Here is a 24,802-nt window from a genome sequence, read left to right on the forward strand (position 1 = left end):
AGAATACTCAGACTGGTAATTACTCCTTCCCTCCCTCCCTCCCTCGCTCCCATGTAGTTGAAGCCTAGCAACCCTATAGGATGGGGTCTCAGAGGCTGTAAAGCTGTATGGGAATAGAAAGCCCCATCTTTTGTCCTCATAGGGGCTTGTGGTGTTGAACTGCTGACCTTTTGGAGCACAGCCTACCCCATAACCACTTAGCCGCCAAGGCTCCCAGCAGGCTGGTAATGGCAGCCCTGAAATGTAAGTCTGCCTGCCATTTCTACTTAGATCTAAATAGTACATAGTCTTATGTTAAAAGGACTTTGGTTTGCAGAAAAAAGGAATCCCTATGGATAGCCCTCATCTCTTACTGCACTCCTGTCATGTGACTGCTTATCTAATCCTCCAGGAGCCTCTTGGTGCTGTGGACTTGGAGTGGAGCTACTAACCACAAGGTCTGTGGTTCAAAACCAGCAACTGTTACATGAAAGATGAGGCTAAGCCTCTGTAAAGACTTAAAGTCTCAGAAATCTATCTAAGCTACCTATGAGTTGGATACGATTGGCTTGCAGTGATGGCTGGCGGATGATTGGGAATCAGGTCCAACGGCTGTGGGCTTGGCTTTCCTGGGTGCTTCAGCTTCGACTCTGACATGATGCCCTTACCCTGGTAAGCTACTGCTGAAATTAAGAAGGGGGCCCACCCCATAAAATAAAGTTATAATTGATTATGGAAGACTAATATATTTATCTCGACCAATGAGGATTAATATGCTTATAAAGCACTGTAATTGAGACCTTTTTACCAGCTGAGACTATATAATCTCCTTGCATTTTTTGTGTTAAATTTATATTCCATATATACATATAGATATTTACAAAATACTCAAAACTTAAACATGAAGTGGTGTGCCAGCAAGCACTCACAATGTTTCCCTGCATGTATTTAATGCCAAGGATAAGGAAGGAAACCACATTCAATATCCATGAAATCAGTCCCTTCAACACACAGGGAGTTTTATGCATTAATACAGCAAATAAAACACTCAAAAAATATTTGCTCATAAATAAAATTCCGAGGCAGGAGAGGTCTGTGAGGCCCAAGGGAGCCCTACACTCATTATTTAATGCTCTGAAGATGGTGAGAATGGAAGAGATTTCATCTGTATCATTTATCTCAATTCCTTCCTTTTCTCTATCTCTTTTTTTTTTCAAAAAGATGTTAACTACTTAGGATGAGGGAGGCTTCCGATGTATTTGTTTTACAACATCTATCCCTCTGCCCTTGCACAGAGAGGCTTCAAAAAATCAAGACAGATGCAGTTAAGCTTTGGCTCCGGGTAACTTGAGAGACATTCCCCCAATGAGAGGCTTATTTCTATCTCCCTCACAGCATGCCATTTCCTCTACGCCAAGGTCTCAGCCCATTGTGATCTGCATTTGAAAGCTTTCCTCCCCTCCCTTAAGAACTCTGTAGACACGTAAATGAAAGCTGGCATCAGTAACACCTAGGGGACAAACACTCCGTAGGCACACCACGGAGGGCGCTTTTTGCTTTTAACCTTGGTCAGACAGTGCCGGCAAGTGATGGAGTTCTCCTGAGAATTTATTTCTGACACTAAGCCTCTCTCTATAGATGGGCTTATTTCAACTGCTTCTGTAATCACATTTTATGAACTCTGTAAACTTTTCCACAGAAGAGTTTCATATCTGACTGTCTGCCTCTCTTTGGGGCGGGGTGTGTGTGTGTGTGTGTGTGTGTGTGTAAGAGAGAAAGAGAGATCACATATGTATTGAGCACCTGCTATATCCCAAGTGCTGTGTTAGGCAGAGAGAAAGAGTTACAGTCTGGCAAAGCCACAGGGCAGTTCTATTCTACCCCCCATCTCACTGGGTCAGTTAGGACCCACTCCAGCGCAATGAGTTCGTATTTATTTTTTGTTTTGATTTGGATATCAGGCAGGGTGAAGAAATCGGGCACATTGCCTGATATCATTGAGATGCACTGCTCAGAATTGTGGTGGCTAAGGATGGTTTTCATACTAAGTCTGTATTAAAACTTAATTTTGAGCAGTAGGTTTGCCGAAGGCCATGGTTTACAGAGAGCGCCCTGCATCCATTTTTGAGTCTGCATTACATTCTTTCAGACCGTTAATCAGTAGGGTGGGAAAGCTCTGCCCTCAGGCCAAATGTGTTTGTAAGAGGATGACTGTTGTTGGGTAGGTAGAGGCTGACCAAGGGAGAAAAGGTGGGGATGACCTGAATCTGGCAGAATTTGAAAACAAAGGAAGTGGAGACCCATTTCCTGTATGTACCTCTCAGACCCACAGGAGAGGTAGAGACTGGACTCCCGCTCAGCCACTCTAGCTCAAAGGAAAGTGAAGAGCAGAAAAGACAAATGTCCTTAACAACGTAAGTGACCAGAGAGAGAAGGCTGGGTGGCCGAGGACAAGATATTCACACTATTGGTTACAATGACTGAAGAGACTCCTGGATCTGGGGTCTGAGACAAGGACACAGCGTGAAGTCCAGTGCACTGGGATGTACATACCTGGGTGGAGGTGCAGTCATAGCAGAAGACAACCGCCCCCCACCCCCACCCCAAGCCAGCATAACATGGGAGGTCCCCCACAGCTGAATGTAATTTCGGCAGGGAGTTTTAGACTTGCCAAGGACCCTCCAATACCCCCCCCTCCCCCCACCAATAGCCTCACTCTTTCTGCTCAAACCTTTTCTCTGATGCGGCTATGAAGTTTGTCCCTTGTCTGAAAGTGGGACAAGACCAGGGAGTGGAGAGGCCTGAAACTCAGAGCCTCCTCCCCTGAATGCTACTCATCTCCTTGTCTGCTTCGGGGAGGGGCAGCCTCCCCCTCTGAGGTTTGCTTGGATATGCCCTTGATGGAAATAGGAGTACTAGGGTCACCTAGTTACTAATCATACCTTAATTGCCTTGGTGTGAGGGCCTTGCGCCAATCTCATAACATTGTTAATTGGCAGTCTTGTGCACGGTCAATCCCTTCCCAGCATCTGTACTTACACCTGCAACTGTGCTAAATTGATCTCAAAAATCCTGCTTTCATGATCCCAGATTCCTTGGTTTCCCAGATCCTCGATTGGGGACGCCTCAGACAAGCTGATGGCCTCATGCTGGTGGTCTTTCTCAGCCACATGTTTTATCTTTGCCTATTTCTTTTCTTTCTTGTGCTTAAGACTTACTAAAAGTGTCTCTAAAAGTTATATTTCTCTGTGTGTGTATTGCCCTAGAGCATTTTTCCTACACACATAATTCCCATTTACCTTGTACTTTTGCGAATAGTTTTTGAACCCCCTGTCATGGTTATGTGTTTTAACTAAAAAGAAAAAACCTATATCTTAGCCTTCCCCCCTCCCCCAAACAAGATAAGGTCATGTGAATCTTATAAACAATTTGGCCTGACCATGTTTTTCTAACATATGCATGCAGTCAATCATTGATCAGTCGTTTCTTGAGGAGCTACATAATTCGGTATGTAAGATGCTGCGCTAAGCATTAAGGATGGCAACCAGGCTGCAAGTCCTTCATAGTCTAATAGGCAAGCTGGAAAGTCCTTTGAAGGGGTTAAGACATACTCTGATGAGTCATATAATTAACATTTACATAAAATGCTATGGAGAGTTCATAAAAGAAAAGTAAGGGAAGTGATATCAAGGATAGGTTACTGGTTCCCTGGAAAACACAAACAGAGGAGTGCATGTTCCAATACACGGCTGAAGAGAAGCTTTGGAGGAGTGAGGAACATGATCCTAGTGAGGAACAGGATCATAGTATCTAACATGATCCATAAAAATTTTCTTAATTTTCTCCTTGAAAATTAAGCAATAGTACTAGAACACAAGTTTTCACATATTTCCAATATGAAATCCATGATTTAAAAGACAAGGCAGGTAAGGGTGACCTTTGGTGTTGTTGAACGCTACTGTGAGTCACAGTGGGGCCAGCTCCATCATGGACATTTCCAATGTGCTGCATTCACTTGCACAGAATCCAGCAAGAAGATCAGATAGTCTGCATTTCCCACACAAGCACTGATGAACATTGGGGGTAGGGGACGAGATGTCTGCGTCTGCATTATTCACTGATGTCTCTCAATATTGGGTGTTGCTCCAAATGAGAAGCAGTGGCAAGAAAGCAACATTAGGTGTTAACTGTAGGCTTATGGCCGCTCTGCTTGGGAATGAAGACAAGTCTTTTACATGCTGCTGAGAACCACCTTGTGCTGCTTCCCTAGCGCCATCAGATCCAGTCCTGCCTGGAAGCGCCTTCCTCAGTAGTTTTGCAACATAAAACCCGAAGTATATGAAGGGAGATTACACTGGCTTCAGAAAAACTGCTTACTCTAGCTAACTGAGGCTAGAATCGACATAATTAAAGTATGGTTATACCATTTGTTTAAAAGTTTTCAGCCCAGAGAAACAAAACAGAACTTGATGCAGGCACCAAATCACACTTGGCCTGTTTGGTAACAGCAGTTCTGTCATGTGGTCAGTTAAGTTATGATACAATGAAGAGATAAACTTTTCATGTGGGAGAACTAACTGGTATCAGGGGCTACTGCTCAATCTTCCACAAAGGACAACTGCAAACCAAGTTCCCTCCCAAGTGCAATTATTGACATCAAGTAGGTGCTTATCAGATTTTCCTGTTTGAAATGTTGGCTAATGTTCGCGTTTGCGAACTGGCAGGAGGATAGCAATAAATGAAGCAAGGCTCCTGCTCTGATCATAATTGTACCTGCTGTGTGGGGTTTGTCTTAGCTACAGAAACATTTCAATTTCTGAAGCCATTTGTCCAAATCTATCTCCAAGCTCTTCCTTCAACTTGATTTGCAGATCAATGGCCCTGATTAAAGTGAAGGGATTTGGAGAAGCCAACTGCTGATTCAAAGGTTAGAGGTGCTTACTACAGTGTTATTCACATCCTGCTTTAGGGCTGTCTGGGTGAGTTTCTGTTTCCAGGCAAGCAAGCTTTAAAAAACTGCTGAGTGCTTGGAAGGAAATCTTGGATTTCAAAGTTGAGAAAGATCTACTGAAGACTAGAGGACAGGAAGACTCTGATACAGGATGTATCCAAGTTCCTAAGAACCATACTTATCACCTGGCAACCCCCTGCATTGGGTACAGCTTGGAAGCCTGGTGGCATAGTGGGTTACAAATTGACATAGAAACCAAAGGTCAGCAGGGTAAAGCCAGGAGCGGCTCAGCTGGAGAAAGTTGAGGCTTTCTACTCTAGCAAAGATTTATAGGCTTAGAAGCTGTTAGTCCTGGTAGACTAGAAAGACAAACCCACGGACACTCATGTGTATAAGGTAGAGGTCAACATACAAGAGCAATTGAACATTGAGAAAACATCGCAGCCCTGTCCAGATCAAGTCCATAAGTCCGATTTTAGCCCATATGTCTGGCACCAATCTATAAAGTGCTCTTCAGACTCATGAAACACATGCAATGATGCCAGATACAGGATGATTACAGGCCAGTGGGTAGAAAATGTTTGGATCTGGTGGCATTGTGAGCATCTCAGTGTTGGCAAGGGTCTCTACATGGCTTCTTCGGCTCCAGAGGTCTGGTTGCACCAGGGTAGGTCCACGTGGCTTCTCCATTGCAGGCACTAGTGTAGTTCCATGTGGCTTGTCAGCTGCAATGTCTCTCAGGGAGTGAGCTGAGAGAGAAATATCTCCCACCTCCAAAGAGGAAATACCAGAATTCCCAGAATCCTTAGGAGAAGGCCATGCACACGCTGAATCCCCATTGGCTATGACCTGATTAACAGATTAGACTCCACCCCTTTTAAAGTTCAAATTGACACCAGATTACGCAACTGCCACACAAATCAACAGGGGCAGTTTTCTTCTGTCCTATCGGGTCTCCACGTGTCAGAAGGGATGCAATGGCAACAAGTTTGGTTGCGTCTTGGGTACATTTTATTGGCAGTAATAAATGCTACATGCAACATTGCAGCATAAAATTTGCTGATGTTATCATTCTCAGATGCAATGTTGTCAATCCCTAAAGGCAAATAAAGATTGGGTTTACAAATATATTAATAATAAAAGACAATATTAGTGAAACCTTTTTTTTTAAGAGACATTTTTATTGTGGCTGTATCCTCATTCTAATGGGACAAAAGCAGTTTCTGGGCCACTACATACACGTGCAAGTGTATCAACAGGGCTGGCTTCAGTTCTACCTACAAGCAAAGATAAATGTGCCAATATCTCCCCTTTTTGTTCACCATTGTAAAATTGGCACTGAAACTGGTGAGGATAACGGTCATAACTGCCAAAGAGTTCAATCCAATTCATGGTGACCTTTCGTACGACACAAAGGAACATTGCTTAGTCATGAATCATCCCTTTAACTGCCTCCAGGTTCTAATCAATCGTGGCAAGTCTTGTGCCAGAACATATCACTAAGGATCTCCCTTGCTCTTACAAACACTTACGAAACCTACCGTCAGCCTAAAGCCCTTGAGCCTCCTTACAGGATGTACAAAGCAAGTGAAATGGACAATCTTGTTATAATTTGTAATTTTCAGTAGATTGCCAGACCTTTCTTTTTAATCTCTCTTTAATTCCATTAAAACACAAAACCTGTCCTGCTAGTTATTTGAAATGCAGTGCTGGCATGTCAACTAGCTTCTAGAATCAAAGCAACACGGAAGTGACAGGATGCACCAACACACCGGTGGTGACCTAGACAGGTACCTGGCCGTAAACAGTTGCTTAAAGAATAACTTCTCTGCTATTGTTCATTAATATCACTATCTTTAATTAATGAATATCTTACTTGATAGACAAGTCATAGAAAAAAGTATTTCTGTTACTATTTAACATTTGAAGAAAAACTTCATAGATAGATGATAGATAGATACAGTTGACTCTTGAACAACTTGAATTTGAATTGTGCAGACCAATTTACATTTTTTTAAACATATACATGTTGTGTGACACTGATCATGCTTGAGAGGGCAGTTCCTCTCTTCACTAAATGGTGTATCACAGTATTCTAATGATGTCTCTCATTTTTCATCATGCTTAGTACAATACCATAAACCTTCAATAAGACCATAGGACCCATATGGAGAACTACCAGTGATGCCAGAAGTGCTTCCAAGATGCGGAGAAAGAAAACAACAAAACTGACATTTCAAGAAAAAGTGGGATTACATGTTATATCCCAAAGATGATTATTGAGGTCTGCACTTGTGGTTCAAAGGAAAAGAACTTAGCATAAGAACCATTTTTAAAAAAATGTGTGCGGGGGTGGGGCATATGTGATGTCATCGCTGCAGCTATGCCAGGAGACACTCAAACTGTGCATTATGGAGAAATATATTTTAATCGCATATCAAAAATTCAGTTTTTATAGTCAGGCTTCCAAAAACTTGTGTAAAAAATGGAATTAAAAGATAATAACATTTATGTGAACTTTTTCAAGTCCCCTTCATATGTGGGTGCACCTGTATAATACATAGATCACATAAATATGTTAGCTGACTGTGTATGTTATCTGTGGAGGAACCCTGGTGTCCTAGTGGTTTTGTGTTGGGCTATGATCCTCATGGTTGGCAGTTTGAAACCACCAGCAGCTCTAAAGAAAGAAGATTGGGCTTTCTACTCCTGTAGCAGTCTCGGAGACCCACAGGGGGTTGCTATGTGTCAGCATTGACTAGATGGCAGTGAGTTTGGTTTCTGGTATGTTATTATCTGGATGCCATCTGGTAAGCAGTTGGCAATTAGTAGTGAAGATTGGAGGGAGTCAAAAGTTACAAGCAGATTTTTGATTGCCCTGGGTTCTTCAAGGATCAAAATATATGCGTGTTGTTATCATGCCCAACCCATGGCAACTGCATGCACAACATAGCAAAACAGTGTGTGGCACGGCACTATCCTCCCCATTGCTCCTCAGCCCATTGATGAAGCCACCGTGTCGATCCATCTCATAGATCGAGGGCCTTCCTCTTTTTCACTGCCCTTCCCCTTTACCAAATAGTATGTCTTTCTGCAAGGACTGAGCTCTTTACCAGTGGTTCTCAACCTGTGGGTCGTTTCCCCTTTGTGGGTCGAACAATCCTTTCACAGCGGTCACCCAAATCATCCCAGTAGCAAAATGACAGTTATGAAGTAGCAACAAAAATAATTTTATGGTTGGGCGGGTCACCACAACATGAGGAATTGTATTAAAGGGTAGCGGCATTAGGAAGGTGAGATGAGAACCACTGATTAAACAACATTTTCTCGTTTATTCGGCACTCAGACATCTAGACAATATGTCCAAAGTCTGTAAGACAAAGTCTTGTCATCCTTGCCTCTAAGGAGCACTCTGGCCTTGCTTGGTACAACACAGACTGGCTGGTTCTTTTAGCGGTGCATGCTACTTTCCATAGTCTTCTCCAAATGCACTCATTCTTCTTAAGTCTTCCCTATTCAGTGTCACACTTTCACATACATGAGGCAATGGAGAATACCATGACTTGGATCAGGCATACCGTAGTCCTCAAAGTAATGGAAATTATGGAATACACAGAAATATATGTAAACATGACATTAATTACACAGAAACACATGTACACTAATTATATTCAATACACCCCAGTGTAATAATTTAGCATTTTTATCCCCAATGAATCCAAGTAAACTAAGGGCTGAAATGAGCAAGAACCTAGGTCTCCTTAAGACTCAGATAGCTGTGAGAGAAGGAAAACCAGGAAGTAGCACTTCCTCTTGTCAAAAGGCAGAAATTATTTAAGGCCTGTTTCTAAATCATGGCTTTTCACTTATTTAATCGGAAACACTCTGCTAGCCAAATAGAAATGTTCAGACTACAAAATTCTGGAGAAAAAACAAAGAACATGTTTTGACATTCTTTCCTTATCTCTACAAACACTGGCTTCTCCCAGCACTTCTGCTCCACGGCAGATGACAGCACCTACGGCAAGCCCAGAGTCTCAGGCCTTCTCTAGTCTCCCTGATTCACAATCAGCTGCCAACCATCACCTGGCAACAAGGTTAGCTGTCAAGTTCCCAGTTCCCACACGGGCATTCCTTTCTATGCCTGAGGCTGAACCCTGAAGCTCTCCAGTTCCATACCCAGGGAGAGAGCTTGCCCATCCCCTAAGCATTAAGTCTATAACTCACACTGCACAGCCCTCTGAGACCACACTGAAAGATTCTGTAGAAATAGTGCCAGAGCCGCGCTGCAAAGAGTCTTCGCTCAGAGTTTTTAAAAGGCACTAGCGTGGGTGAGGGAAGAGTGAAATGAAAGCAGGGCAAAGGAAGTCCCTTTTTACAAAATGGAATTAAAGTGCAATTGAAAGATGAAGCACCAAAATTACAGAAATTATAACTGACAAATTTTAATGATAGAGATGGGGGCAGATTTCTGATCTGTCAGAATTATTCTGGGCAATTGCACCTGACTAAGTATTCCAAACACTTGACTCAGAACTTATGCAAGACACACACTTTAAACATTTGCATTCTGCTAGTGTGTATTAATAGCATGAACAGGAAATAGTTGAATGGAGAAGTGTACTGCATTTTATCAGCCACTATTTACCTGTCATTTTTAGGAAATCAATTATTTCTGTAGATGCTACATTTTCTATGTGCTAAATGAATCTAATAATTCTTGGCTTTCTCATAGGATTTTGTAACAGGTCATCAAAAGGCCACAATATATGACAAGGCTCAAAGAATTCTAAGAGAAGCTATTATAATAGAAAATCACTAATTGTAAAGTATATAATCCTAATCTTCCAGTATAAATTCATTATCACTCAAAATATTACTTAGTAGGTAATTAAAACATGCTCAATCAGTGATTTCATTTTCATTAGGAGGAGTTGGAACTAATCTCTTAGGACCTGTTCTGAAAAGAAGCCCAAATTTTAATTAGATACTTTAATATCAGAAACAGAATCATTTAATATTTAACAGCAATAAAAGTGTCAATAATCTTACAGAGAAGGTAGTTTGTTTAACTGTTTAGGGTTCAGGAATGTGAAAGCCAAAGTGAACTGCAGATATTTGAAATAGACAAGAAAATTTAGGAAGATGAAAAATGTCACCTTGCCTCTTCAATGGCTTTCCACCTCAATGGCGGGAACCATTTACTAGTAAAATATTTATTTTCCCCTCGCAACATCTCTAAATGTTAGTTATTTGACAATAAAACAATTAAAAACAAAATTAACCTATAAGTATTTTTTATATTTGCTCTCTTAAGAGAATAAAATGCCTATAACTTTAGATATTTTCTTCCTGATATATTCTATTGACTCTTGGGAACGCAGAGTCTCTTGTCCATAGATACATGGAGCAGAGTTTAATTATCAATTAGAGAAAGAAGACGTTAAGTACCCAAAAAGACTTATTATAAAGTATTTTGCCAACCTATGCTGGTATAATATACGTAATAGTGTTCGCGTAGTGTAAAAGAATTCCCAAACACTCAATACTCATGTTTTCCTGTAATATTTATAACACCAACTGCCGTATCCTTGGATTAATTCTACTTGTTCATTTGGATATCTTATGTTCTGTTCACTTGCTTGGGTTTTGTGATATAAGCAACCTAATGTCACCTTTAAAATATTCCAAGTGTAGGAACTGGAAATCCAGGAAGGATGAGCCCCACAGGACCAGTGGTGTGAGTGGTGATACTGGGAGGGTGGAGGGACAGTGGGTTGGAAAGAGGGAACCGATTACAAGGAACTATATGTGACCCCCTCCCTGGGGGATGGACAACCGAAAAGTGGGTGAAGGGAGACATCGTCGGACAGGGCAAGATGTGACAAAATAACAATTTATAAACTATCAAGGGCTCATGAGTGAGGGGGGAGCGGGGAGGGAGGGGAAAAATGAGGACCTAATGTCGGGGGGTTAAGTGGAGAGAAAATGTTTTGAGAATGATGAGGGCAATGAATGTATAAATGCGCTTTACAAAATTGATGTGTGTATGGATTGTGATAAGAGGTGTATGAGCCCTAATAAAATGAAAAAAAAGAAAAAATAATAAAATACATAAAAATTTGAAAAACAAAAATAAATGCGCTTTACACAATGGATGTATGTACGGATTGTGATAAGAGTTGTATGAGCCCCTAATAAAATGATTTTAAAAAAATATTCCAAGTGATAAAACACATTCACTAATTATAAAGACAGAGCCAACACGCAAAGAGATGCTACTGAGTTTGGAAGCACTTGGCTGGTAGACTCACTTTGACACAGCATTTCCAAACACATCTAACCCAGACATTGCTCACAGTGAGATGGATAACATGCTTCCTATTTTTAAGACCAAGAACAGATGTTTAACTTCATAGCAAACTGTTTTTGTTTTGTTTTGTCACAGGCTTCATTGAAGCAAATCTTAATTGTTAATGACATTAAAGTCTGGATATGAGAGCAAATGTTCAGTGTAATCCTGCAGACAATAACCTCAGAGACCTCTAGTTTTCAATCATTGATGGCCATTTCCAGCTTTTCCTCACTTAACAATGAAAATGCTTAAAGTGACTTTGTATTGACAAAACCAGCATACCCCATTGATGAACCATTTTCTTTTGATCTACATTTTTCATAGTTAAAATGAAAATAATTTTTTAATTAAAAAGATAGGAAGACGAAATTTCTAAAATGACAGAATATTAAGCTAGTTATCTGTTTTTATTCCGTCAAACCTTGAAGCTCATTCCTTGCATACATTTTAGTATCATATTTGGGTCTTAGGAAAGGAAGTAAAAATGTAGCATTCAAGAAACAATGGAAGATTTTAAACAGTAGCTAGTGCAATATTTTAGGCTATTTAATAAATATTTATGAAGCTTTTGCTTTATATAAAGCTATCAACCAAAAGGGAGCTGAATCAGGCACTTTTCCTTTTATAGGGTTATAGGGTAATGAGAAAGAAATGGATAAAACAAAAAGGGAAAAAATTAAGATACAAAGGGCCAAATTAACAATTATTGCCAAATACACTAATGACACTAATATATATGGACCCAGTAGTTAAACGGCCAGAGGAATTCAATGAATTACTATTATATGGGGCTTCTAATCATGTTTTTGTAATTACCACAAAATATTTGGGTGCGCCTTGCAAATAAGGTACTTGGGCCCACTAAGGGGATTAGGTAGCCTACTAAAGGAAAGAAGATGTGTGGAACCTTTGTTAGGTAGGACTCTGAAACTGAGTAAGGAACCCTTGTAGGATATTGATCAGTTTTGCTATCACCTAGGCTGAAGGGAGCTACCCCATGGGTAGAGTAGAGCATAAGTTCATTGTATCCAATGGCCCTGCCCTGAGAACCTCTTAAGCCCAAGACAGGGAATTGTAACACTGAAGTCAGCATAAACTGGCAGAGTCATAATTGGCTAAACTTGCTGACTCATGGAAAGAGAGAGCTGATCCTTTTCAGGCAGGAGACCTCCTGGTGGAGTGGTGTGCCTCTGAGCACTTATTGGCAGAGCTAAATATCTTTGTAGCACTTGCCTCAGTAGGAGCAGAGGCTGATTATGGGAACTGAATAGCAGAGACCCACCTGTGCACCTGGCAGAAAAGAGGTTGTCTTGAAATAAGTTGTTAAAAAACTGCACCCTAAATCGTCCTTTTATTTCCAAGTGGAGCCTTATCTTGGATTGTAGCCTGTTACTTCTCTAATAAACTCCATATCCATGAATTCTGTGACCAATACAATGAGCTATGAAACCTGGAAGAGAAGTAGACAGTGAGTTCCAAGGAAGGTCAGGAGGGTGTCAGGACTGATTTTTAAAAGTTGACAATTGGAAGTCTATTTGACCTCCACCTCGTAGGAATGAGCTTTAGGTACCTCTTGTCTTGATTCTCCTCCTCCTCCTAAACTTGGTCAAGGAAGTCTACCGCCACACTGTTTTCTGACAAATAAAGGTCTGAGCGTAGAATAAATGAGAAAACACTGTTTAGAGTACTGGGCACACAGGGCAGGCTAGAAGGACAAAGAAAATGAACCTGAGTAGCTAGCCCTGTGTCACAAAGTACTGTTTTGTCAATACATAAAGACCACCATAGAGACAGTGAACACGCCAGCCCATGGCTACCACCATTTCAGAAAAAAATGACGATGATGATAAGTTTTTAGCCCCTGCCCATGCAATTAAAAACTTTTGAAATATAGTCTATAAACCAGAATAAAGTGTAGGTATTGCTTTTGCATCCCCTACCCCGTGGTTCACTCCAGTGCCCCTCTACCCCACTCCCCGCCCTCACCAGGGAGTGGTATCGCCCACTTCGGGAAACATGACTAAACCTTTAGTGTGGTCAACAGCCTCATCTTTTTCCGATGAAGCAGATGGTGCATTTGAACTGTTGACCTAGTAGTTAGCAGCCCAATGTGTAACCCACTACAGTACCAGGGCTCCCTAGAGGCTATAGAAGTAATAATTATTTTAAGTTGTGAATTTCCACGCAGAGAGAAATAATTTTTACATATTGTCTACTTACTAGAGTATGCTTCTTAATTGGTTGTATTGTTTAAGTTACATGTCGTATGTTGTTGGGGTTCTTTTTTTTTTTTTAAGATTACATTCCTCATAAATGTCTGGTGGTATAGGAGAGATAGGCTGTTTTCCCATTGAAGTAAAGGAAAAGCAGAGCATACTGTAAATGCCTTTTCTTGGGTCTCACTCAGAATCTGCATCAGTCCGGGGATTTGAACTTCCGGTGCCGTTTTATCCCTCTGGGTACCGGTGTAATGAGATTGGAGATGAAGCTGGTTCAATAGGCAGAGCTGGATGAATCATCATCACAGGGAATCTAGCCATAGGTATGCATAAGAAGTAGAGCGTGCACTTCACAGAGCCCAGCAAATGGCTTTTATACCTACTCATGCTAATTAGGAAATTACTGAAAATATTTCCCATATTTAAAACAGCAGCACTCCTCATTGATATGCCACTTTTTCCTTATATGGCAACTCCGTTATGAATCAACCTCAATAATAATCCATCACTGTCAAAGGTAAATTACTGCTTAGGAGGAAAAAACGCAATATGACATTTCAAGCACTGAGAGAGTCAGCTAGTTCCATGCAATCTCCAAGCTGCAGAAGCCCACAATGACCACAGAGCCGTGGAGAAGCCAGGACCACAGCCTGCCATGTGAGTCTGATGCTCAAAGAGCCCATGAAAACGACAGGGGCCATGGTGAGGGAACCTTTTTTGATACTCACTCCACCAGTGTCTAGCGGGTTTTAACGTGTGTGATCTTACTAGATTCTCAGAACAACTCGAGTTCAGGACAAAGATCAAGAAACTAAATCTCAGCAACGGTAGACCTAAGTGGCACTCAAAGTGGAAGGGGAGTGCAGAATGACAAAATCGGTATTACTTCAAAGACTGTTATTTCCTCTGCCGTGCCCCGTATACTGAGGCCTGTAGTTCTCCGCTCCTAACCTAAAAGTTGGTTAGTACACCCCACCAAAGGGCACCATGGGAGAAACATCTGTGAATTAGCTCTTGGGAAGATTATGCCCAAGAGAACTGCTCCTGGGTGGCAGTTCTGCTCTGTAATGCATGGGGTAAGATTATGAAGCAACTCTACCCACCATAGGTTGGTTTCTTTGTTTTTCCTGCAGCCACCATGAGGTCTAGAAGTATTGGGGTGGATAGTACCACAGGACAGCAGGTTAAGTGGGTTAACATGCTGGGTATTAATATAAGTTCTAGTGAATAAAATCCTGTAACCCTTTCAATGCCTCATTTTGCAAAATCATAAAATGCAGTGAAAAGGACTCACCTTACACTGTCATGTAAGTAGCCTGGATGTTGTACTGGGTTAAGCACTGAGTGATAATCACAAGGCTGATAGTTCAAATCTACCAGCTGCTCCACGGGAATAAGACAGGTGGTCATTTCTGCAAAGATTTATAGTCTGGGAAATCCTATAGGGCAATTCTACACTCTGCCCTACAGACTTGCTATGAGTCAGATTTGATTTGATGACTGTGATTTGGTTGTATAAAGCTAGGATCAGTGAGGTTCTCCTCCCATAAAGAGAGCGTGCATTGTACATAAAGTCAAAGCCAAGCCCATTGCTGTGGAGTTTGTTTTTACTCATTGTAACCTTAGAGAGGAGAACAGAGCTTTCAAGACGGTCTCTCTAGAAACAAACCGCGACCAATGAAAACCTTATGAATAAAACCTTAATACAGTGAACCCTCGTTTATCGTGGTTAATCGGTTCTAGACCCTACCGTGATAAATGAAATTCCGCGAAGTAGGATTCCTTATTTGTAAATCAAATATTTTCGTAGTTAGAGCATAGAGGACATGAAAAAAACACCCTTTAGTCACCATTACACTCGTATTACCCAATTTATTAAACGAAAAAGGGAAAATACAGTAAAACATTTTGGACGTTACAATGATCATTTATTATTTATTATATTATTTATGGCATCTAGTTTACAGTATTACATACTTCACATACAGTATTATTATACATAGTTCTTACAAATACTGTAATCAATGGCGTGCAACCTCCACGATTTTCTTGCCATCTTTGATCATATCCAAAAGTTTTACCTTTTCCTGGATGGTGAGCATCTTCCTCTGGCGCTTATTTTTATTGTCAGAAGGCTTAGAAGAAGCAGCTCATTTAGGAGCCATCATAGGGCTTAGATAAAATTTCTTAAAAATCGCAAACAATTACAGTACACTGTACAAAAGCAAAAATGCATCTGATACGTAGCTCCGATACGTAGCGATGCAGACAGAAGCGTGTACAGTATGAGCCAATCAGTGGCAGTAATGACAGAGCATGCGCTGTTACGCAAAAACCGCGATAGAGTGAAGCCGCGGAAGTCGAAGCGCGAAGTGGCGAGGGTTCACTGTATAGCCATCGCCATGTACCAAATATACCAACAATCATGAACAGCACCGAATCACGCAACATACTATTCTGTTATAAACAGGATTATCCTGAGTTGGAGCTGACCCCTAACAGAAACTATAACAACAATATGTATTTATCCTGAATGTATTCATAAGGAAGAAAGATGCAAGGGCTCAGCCTCCAGATTTCTTATACTCTTACCAGGGGCTTTAGTGGCACAAGGCCGATTTTTAGGCATTGGGTTGCTAACTGAAAGGTCTATGGTTCAAAACCACCAGCTGTTTTATGGGACAAAAATGAATCTACCCACTTCTCTAAAGATTTACAACTTAGGATACTCTATGGATCTTTCTTTCTGTTCTACAGGGTCACTATGAGTAACAATGAACTTGAAGACAATGGGTTTAGTTTTGGTTTCACCGTGAATTTATATGACGACAATCTCACTTAATCTTCCTAACAGTATAAAACCAACTCACTGCCATCAAGCCAACTCCATTTCATAGTGGTCCCATAGGGCATAGTAGAACGCTTTATGGAGTTTCCAAGGCTATTACTCTTTGTGGAAACAGACCCCACATCTTCCTCCTGTGGAGCAGCTGGTGGGTTTAAGCTGATAGCCTTCTGGTTAGTAGCCAAGTGATCAGTTTCTATGCCATCCTTATCCTTCCCCCACTATCCTGCTAACCCCACTTTGACATGACCACCAAAAAACGCATCTCCACGGAGTCAACTCCAACTCATAGCAGCCTTATAGGACAGGGTAGAAGTTCTCCATCAGGCTTCCAAGTGTATAAATCTTCATGGGAAGTAGACAGCCTTGCTTTTACTCCAAGGAACAACTGATGGGTTTGAACCACAGACCGTTCAGTTAACAGCCCAATCCTTAAGCTACTGCACAACTAGAATCCCCCTGGTAAGGACATAAGAATAATTTAGAAGTAGAGTCCTGCATCTTTCTTACTTATTCTCATTCCAAATTATGAAAATACGAATACATGGGATAAATACATATAGCCTTTAGTGGCTATTGAATCAGCTGCCAATCTTAATGAGCTTTTTCAGAAGAGAATCACATGTTTCCTAGATTTGTGCTATTTCATGGATGTTTGTACATTTGGGTACACTATGTTAAGGCTACATTAAGATTTCATTCACAAGGTTCTCATTGGTTGATTTTTGTAAGCAAATTGTCAAGCCTTTCTTTCTAGTTTGCCCTAGCCTGGAAACTGTGGAAACCTGTCCACCAGGGTGACCTTTCTGTTAACCAAAAGGCTGTTGGCATAGATTCTAAAATTATAGAAGCATGCAATCATCACAAATATGGCAAACTAACAAATTGGGGGCGGGTAGAATGCCAAATAGTGAAGGTGTTCTAGAAATAAAGTCTGACTGTCCCCAGGGGTGTCGGAGCAATTATGTTTATGATCATCAGCATCAGAACAAACTTGCAATCAAGTAGGAAATTGAAGATATTAGGCTTTAATTACCATCTTATTAACCATCCTCCCACCTATGCCAATTTTTGTGCATTTTACCTTATAGGATTTGCCTCTCATCAGTATAACCATTCCTTCATTTTAGCAGAAAATGACTCAGAGTAATTATATAAAACATGTCATGAATGAGTGTATTGTAGTCACCACATTAAAAAATTGAGCTCTTGAGAATGTTTATTTGAAGGACATATATTTATTTAGAGTTGTTTAGAGAGTAAGAACTGGAATTAGAGGGCCCAGTTAGAATTCAGGTTCTACTAGCTGCATCAACCTTGGGCGAGTTACCTCACATCTCTCAGCATAAGTTTCCTCTATGCAAGATGATGATAATAAGAATTCCAACCCTAAATGGTTGTCCTAAGCGTTCAATGAGGGATGATAAGTTCTTGGCATGGTGTTAGGCACATGGTAGCTACTTCACATGTCTTAGGTCTTATTTTTAGAATGTTAAACTCATATCAAGTTGAGAGTCTTTAAGAAACCTAGGCTGGCCCTTTGCCCAATTCATAACACACTGGCACTGTCTCTCCATATAATTGCCATTGGTCAAACATGGAGGTTGTGGCCATCTACAGAATACAATAGACTCCCGGAGTCTGTCACAGATTTTGGTTTTGAGGCAGAACACAAAATTGCCCTTCTTTCTCATAGAGAAATCATTCAACTAGTTCTTTGCTCTGGCTCGTAACTGTAGGTAAGTTGCTGTCGCTAATCAAAAAACCACTCACCATCATCACGTTGATGGTGACTCACAGCCACGCTGTGGGACAGGGTAGGCTGCCCTTAACTCTCTACAGGAGTAGAAAGTCTCACCTTTCTCCCACCAGCTTCCACTGGGAGTTTCCAAACTGCTAATTTTCCAATTAGTAAGTTCTAAGGAATAGCTACCTTATCCCAAGTGCAACAGCCCTGGCCTGCACCATCCTCACAATTGTTGCTAAATTTGAGCCCATTGTTGCAGCCACTGTGTCCATCCATCTCATTAAGATAAGGGTCTTCCTCTTTTTCACTGACCTTAACTTCACTAAACATGATGTCCTTTTCCAAGAACTGGTCTCTGCTGACAAGTTGTCCAAAGTATGCGCCTTTCTTGCTTCTAAGGAGCCTTTTGGCTATCCTTTCAAGACAAATTTGCTTGTTTTTCTGGCAGCCGTGGTATGTTCAATATTCTTTGACAACTAATCAGAAAGACATGTTTGACCCCATTTTATTTGAGATAAACCCTTGTATGTATGACTGGAACTCTGATACTAATACCTTGCAACTTCACCCTCAAAAGGTGCACTATGAGTCGGAATACACTTTATGACAATTGGTACTGGTAAATACTGTGTTCATTCACTGGGATACGTGTTTGAGAATGCAACAATGGAAAAGATGGGATCCCTATTGTCACAGAATATATGTGCTTCTGTGGGAGAAAGATACTCTTTCCCGTCCCTGTGTCCCCACCCCACCCACAAGGTGGTTACAGGTTGGGCTGCAATCTTCAAGGTCAGCAGCTTGAAATTACCATGTGCTCCATGGGAGGAAGAAGGGACTTTGCACTCCCTTAAGGAGCGAGTGCCTCAGGAACGCACAGGGGAAATTCTACCCGCTCCTGGACGGTCACGATGAGTCAGCATTGACTCAATGGCAGTGAGGTTAAGCTTGAGATAGAAAAATAAATTATTTCGTGATACATGATATATAGGAAATGCACGAGATAGAAAGATCCAAATAAGGTACAAAATGATATGAAGGCTCCTTTTATATAGGGTAGTCAAGGCTGGAGGAACCCTTGGTGGTGTAGTGGGTTACACATTGGTAACTACAAGGTCATCCATTTGAAACCACTCACTGCTCTATGGGAGAAAAATGAGACTTTCTATCTGCATAAAGAATGATTGTCTGGGAAACAGTTCTACTATACACTATAGGGCAGTTCTACTATACACTATAGTAGAAACCAGTAGAACTTTTGAAGTAGAAACTTCAAAACCAGATCAAATGTATAGCAATGTGTGAGTGTGAGTCAGATCTGACTCACCCAGAAAAGATAACATTTCAACCCAGACTTGAAAGGATGTAGGGAGATGATAACATTTAGATAAGGCCATGATGGCTTGGGGTGGGCCCAGACTTAGATGTACATGACCATGGAGGCAGCTATTGAAATGATATAGCCACAAACCAATTCACCCTAAGAGTTGCCTGAAAATGCTAAAAGTCACAGAAAGAGAGGCATAAAAGGAAATGCCCTTAGACCACGCCTTAAGAGCATGATGCTATAAACACCTTAATTTAGGGACTTGTGTACTTGTATTTCTAGAACTGTGAGAAATTTAAATGTCTGTTGCATTAACCCTACCAGTTTGTGGTACTTTGTTATAGTTGCCTTTGGAAACCAATACAAGAGCCTTGACAGACATAGCACAAAAATAAATAAATAAATAAATAAATAAATACTGTCTGTTTAGCAGGAAGCCATCAAAGGACAAGCAGTGGCGCAATGGAGCTCTATTTACCATTAAACAAAATGATTTTTTGAGGAAGTGAAGAATGCCCTTCAATGGTGCCCATGTGAAAGCCAAGAGGCTGGTAGGAAAAAGGAAGGGGAACAAAAGGGCCTGGCATAAGGAACTGGTCATGAGAATCCAGAAAATAAGGAAATAAAGACATATTTTGGTAGATAAGTGATAAAACTTACTGGTAGTTTGAGTAGGATGAGGATAAGGAAAATGAGAATAACGCCTGAGACTCTGGCTTGGTCAACTGGCCAAACTCAGTGGAAATCTAAACCAGGACACAGTCAACACCAGTCTTCGCTTTTTTATTCTGACTAAAATACAATAGAGAAATTCTGTGAGTTTTCTTTCTTAAAAAATTATCTTTGCTTCTCTTTTTCCAAACCATAACAGGCTGGTGACAGTGGGTTTGACATCGATGTCTTGGTGATTGAATATAAATTTGCTTCATTCATTACAGAAAGAGATAAGGGCACTCAGGATTCCCTTAAGGGAATTATCTAGATATAATTATATGGTAAATTGAAGGCAGGTCTTTGGAGATAGCCAATCAATTGGCCATTCACAAGACCCTCCTTCATATCACCCAATTTGGATGGAGCAAAGATAGCTTGCCTAGAATCCCCACTCCAGCAGTCCTTGCCCTAACCACTCTCGGAGTTTCTGATGTTAGGAAAGCAGTATAAAGAGTGTTCAGCGAAAAACTGATAATAATTAAAATGTTTTGATCTGTTCTTGAGAGCATCCTAAGCTAATACATTGATTTAAACACTATTCCTATACTTCCTAGGCCCATGATGAAACGGTGTTTAAAAAAACCAAAAACTTTAGTGCTACTTATGACTTGATATCTATTATAAGGAGCCCTGGTGCCATGATGTGTTAAATATTGAACAGCTAACCCTAATATCGGTGGTTCAAATCCACTAGCTGCTGTTCCAAGAGAGAAAGATGAGCTGTCTGCTTCCACACAGATCCACCGCCTCAGTCAGAAACCCCAGGGAGCAGCTCTCCTGTGTTCTACGTGAGCTGTTTTGAGTTGGAATCAATAAGTGTGAGATCTCCAATATAGCAAATGCAGGGGTTTAAAATCTTTGATTTCTGTTAGAAGGGAGTCCATCATTGGAGTAAATACCATATCACTGTTTGGGAGAGATGAAATATATTACAATTCCATCCATTATGAGATTCACTTCTGTATTTCTACCCTGGTTGGTGACCCAGTCTGATCTGTGTTTCAAGAAGACTAGTGAATCTAGGCAAATCAGTGGCAAAGTTGAAATAGAAACCAAGACTAGCCTTTCCCACATACCACCTAATGATTGGGCAGTTAAAAGGATTGAACAACCTTGACTCTTTAGGTAGGTGAATATAGTAGACACATGAACCCATCTAATTTGGCCAACCGAAGTAGACAGCACTGCTAGTTAATTGTGAAGATTTTAGAGTATTTATTCTAAAGTTTAATGCTAGCACAGAAAAAAATAAAACAAGTCAAATACACCATTACCTATTAAGAATGTGGCGTTTGGAGAGCTTGGACACATATGTCAGGTGTTTCTTTAGAAGCTGTTATTGCGTTGTTGCTTTGTCATGATTTTCCCATTTTCCTAGTGCACACTGCCCGGCTCCTGATAAGAACAGTAAGGGCATGATGCTTCTGACCCTGCTCCCTAGTTATCTGCCCTGCCAGCTGTGCTGAGCGCGCTTCATTCGGTGTGAAAGGCCAATCCCCTCCTCTGGTAGGATATGTTGGCCTTATAAAACATGTGCATAGCTTTCCATGCTAAACAGCAAATAAAGTCTCCTGGCTTCAACAAAGATTGTTTCATCCATAGAATCATCCAGGAGATTTTGCCACAGAGACAATTTTGAAAGAATGAATTCATTTCTCAGGTTCTCCCTCAGTGCACAAATCTCAGATTTCTACATGTAATTCCACATCTCCTCTGCACTTGGAAGTCTAACTACCATATTAAACTATAGATGCTCAACATTAATGCCTAATGCCCCCACCCCCACCACCGTTCTGTCGAATTCTCCTATATAAACGAGTGTCCGTTCTGATGCCACAGCAGTACCATGCGCCCGAGGGGCTTCAATGGCAGTTTTACCTAAACAAAATCGCCTGGCCTTTCTTCAGTTCCTCTGGGTGGACTCCTGTGTCATAGGTAATCAATTCAAGATGTGTACAGTGAGTCTTGGCTCTCTCTTTCTAATTTGTGAAAAAATCATGTTGGTACTTTCTTCAAAATATTTCCAAACCCAGCCTGTTTCTGTTATCTCCACTGTCCCTATACTGACCCAACAGTAGCAAGTCAAGGTGCCACTGCCGTACCACATACCCCCACACCTGAACCTCCTCTACCAGACCCGACGGAAGCCTGAGTCTTCTTTTTTATCTATTTTAATCATAGAATAAAACCAAGCCACTGGCGTCAAGTTGTATCACCTCCTAGAGAACCTGTAGGACACGGTGAACTACCCTGTCCCTGTGGGTTTTTGAGACCGGCCCTCTTCATGTGAGTAAAAAACCTCATCTTTTTCCTGCAAAGTGGCTAGTGGATTAGAACTGCTGACCTTGTGGCTAGCAACCCAACACATACCCACTACACTACCAGGGCGCCAATTACCAAAATATTGTGGTTAAATCACCAGAAAATTTACCAAAAAAAGAGAGAGAGAGAGAGAGAGAGAGCATTTCACAGGACACGGTGGGGGCAGGGGAGAACATACAAACCCTGGCAGCAAGAGCACATGTGTGCAGTCAGAGATGCCTGCAGAGAGCATCAGGCGAGTCAGAGCATCGCTGTAACTCAGTGACAATGACAGCTCTAACAGGAGCTCATCTGAAGATTCAAAAAGCAAATTAGCCTGGACTTTTAGTCCTATAAGTATATCGATACTGGCTTAGAAAATGGTCCTCGTTGTTTTAACTAATGATGGGGATCTAGTGAGGAAACCTGGTGGCATCATGGGCTATGTACTGAGTTGCTAGCCACTAGACCATCCGTTGCAACCCATCAGACGCTGTGCCAGAAAAACATGAGGCTGGCTGCTCCCAGAAAGATGTAAAGGTCTGGGAAACCCGGTGAAGTAGTTTTACTCTGTCCTGTGTGGTCTCTATGAAGTCAGAATTGAATTGATGGCAATGAGTTTCTTTTGTTTGGGGGCAGTGGGATCAAGATCTTTTTGATTAAAAATCACTTTAAAAAATGAAAAAATAACAAATTTATGCTGATTCATGGCATAAAAATGCTACAGACATTTGTATGTCCACCCCTCTGACATGCCATCAGTTCAGTGCAGCACAACCTGCTTCTGGGCTTCCCTAGAGAGGCCACAGGCTTCCTTACCAGCCTCCCGATCTTCTCTGGCTCTATTTTTGTTTCCCTTTCTCTCTGTCATGCCTTTATCACCTTGTAACCTTCTGTAAAATTTGCTTAGTTATGAGATTCATGGGGTGGTTTCTGTCCCCACTCTTCCCACTAGAGCTCCACCGGAGCAGAGCCATTTGCTCTGCTGTATCTCGGAAACCTAGAATAGACCTTCATAACCTGAGTAATATTGCTTCATGGTTCCTGCTTTGTTTAATGTCCCTATCAGGATTGAACAATGGAAAGCCTCTATTCTTTCACTTGTAATGCCTGCAAACGCCCTTCAGAACTCTTCTAGAGCCCCATCAAGGACCAAAAGGGGTCAAAGTGCAAAACAAAATTGTCTTCAAAATTCAGTGCAACTTCTTAATCACAGCGACAACTCTTCTAACAAAACAAAGCATTTCTTCTACCTATACAGGTGTGTCTCAGGGTTGTTTAGATTGGTTTAGTTTTGGTTACTACCAGCAGCTGGGTGGGAAAAGGACTTCTTTCTATTCCCTTAAACAGGTACTATCTTGGGAACACTCAGGGGGTCACTGTGAGTCAGCTGGACTCGATGACAGTGAGCTTGAGTCTTTGGCAGGTCTTCACATTTTTAAATGACAATAGTGTGTATTTCTGTTTATACCTTTGGCTTCCCTTTTCTCAAGAAGAACAGTGTTATGATAGGCACAACCCCATACTATTAGGAGAAAATATAAGGGAATCCATAGTCTATAAAGACTATCTGGTTAATATTCTAAGTCTAAATCCCTGTTTATTATTGAAATGCATATGATAAAATATTGGGGGCTGAAATTATTCTTCATATATTCAATATTCCATTGATAAATTCCGGAAGCATCCTTAGAAACATTGTAGAGGTGAGTCAATTAATAGAGAAGGCTAGAGGACAGATCGATGGTGTCATCACCTTTCAATATACATTTTAATGGAGGTGTCAACAGTTATAGAATATAAACTTTCATCCCCATAAACACACCTAGAACAACAATCTCCAATTCCTGATATCTTTATTTCTTCTTTAAGTCAATTATACCACCTTACTAAAGAAACAAAGCCTGTCTATATCCATCAAATAACATATCAGCCAATCCAGGTGACTTCCTGTCACAGGTGTAAGACCATTCAGGCTGCTGGTTCCACATGTGGCCACACTACCAAAGGTCAAGGATATAGGGCTCCAAAGGCTCTACAAGCCAACCTTATCAGTGAAGATACAGAAAATGTATTGATCTACGATTGAAGATGTTTCTATAAACTATGCTCATTTCTTAGCTCCGAAGATAAAATTTCTCCATGTCACTTTTCAAAGAAGCACCATGCTCTCCAAAGATTGGCTTTTATTTTCACTCATAAAATTCCTAAGTCTATCTTCTACAATGACTAGTTTAAAATGTAATTTAAATAAACTCAATAGTTAAGAGTGAGGAGCCGCAGTGTATTTCAACCAATAGAGCCTTAAATCCCTAATGATCTAATTAAAAGCAGGTTAAGGAATGTTGTACTTGACTTTTTGCT

Source organism: Echinops telfairi, unplaced genomic scaffold (assembly GCF_000313985.2).
Source record: "Echinops telfairi isolate 266 unplaced genomic scaffold, ASM31398v2 ScPeMD7_9;HRSCAF=40, whole genome shotgun sequence".
NCBI lineage: Eukaryota > Metazoa > Chordata > Mammalia > Afrosoricida > Tenrecidae > Echinops > Echinops telfairi.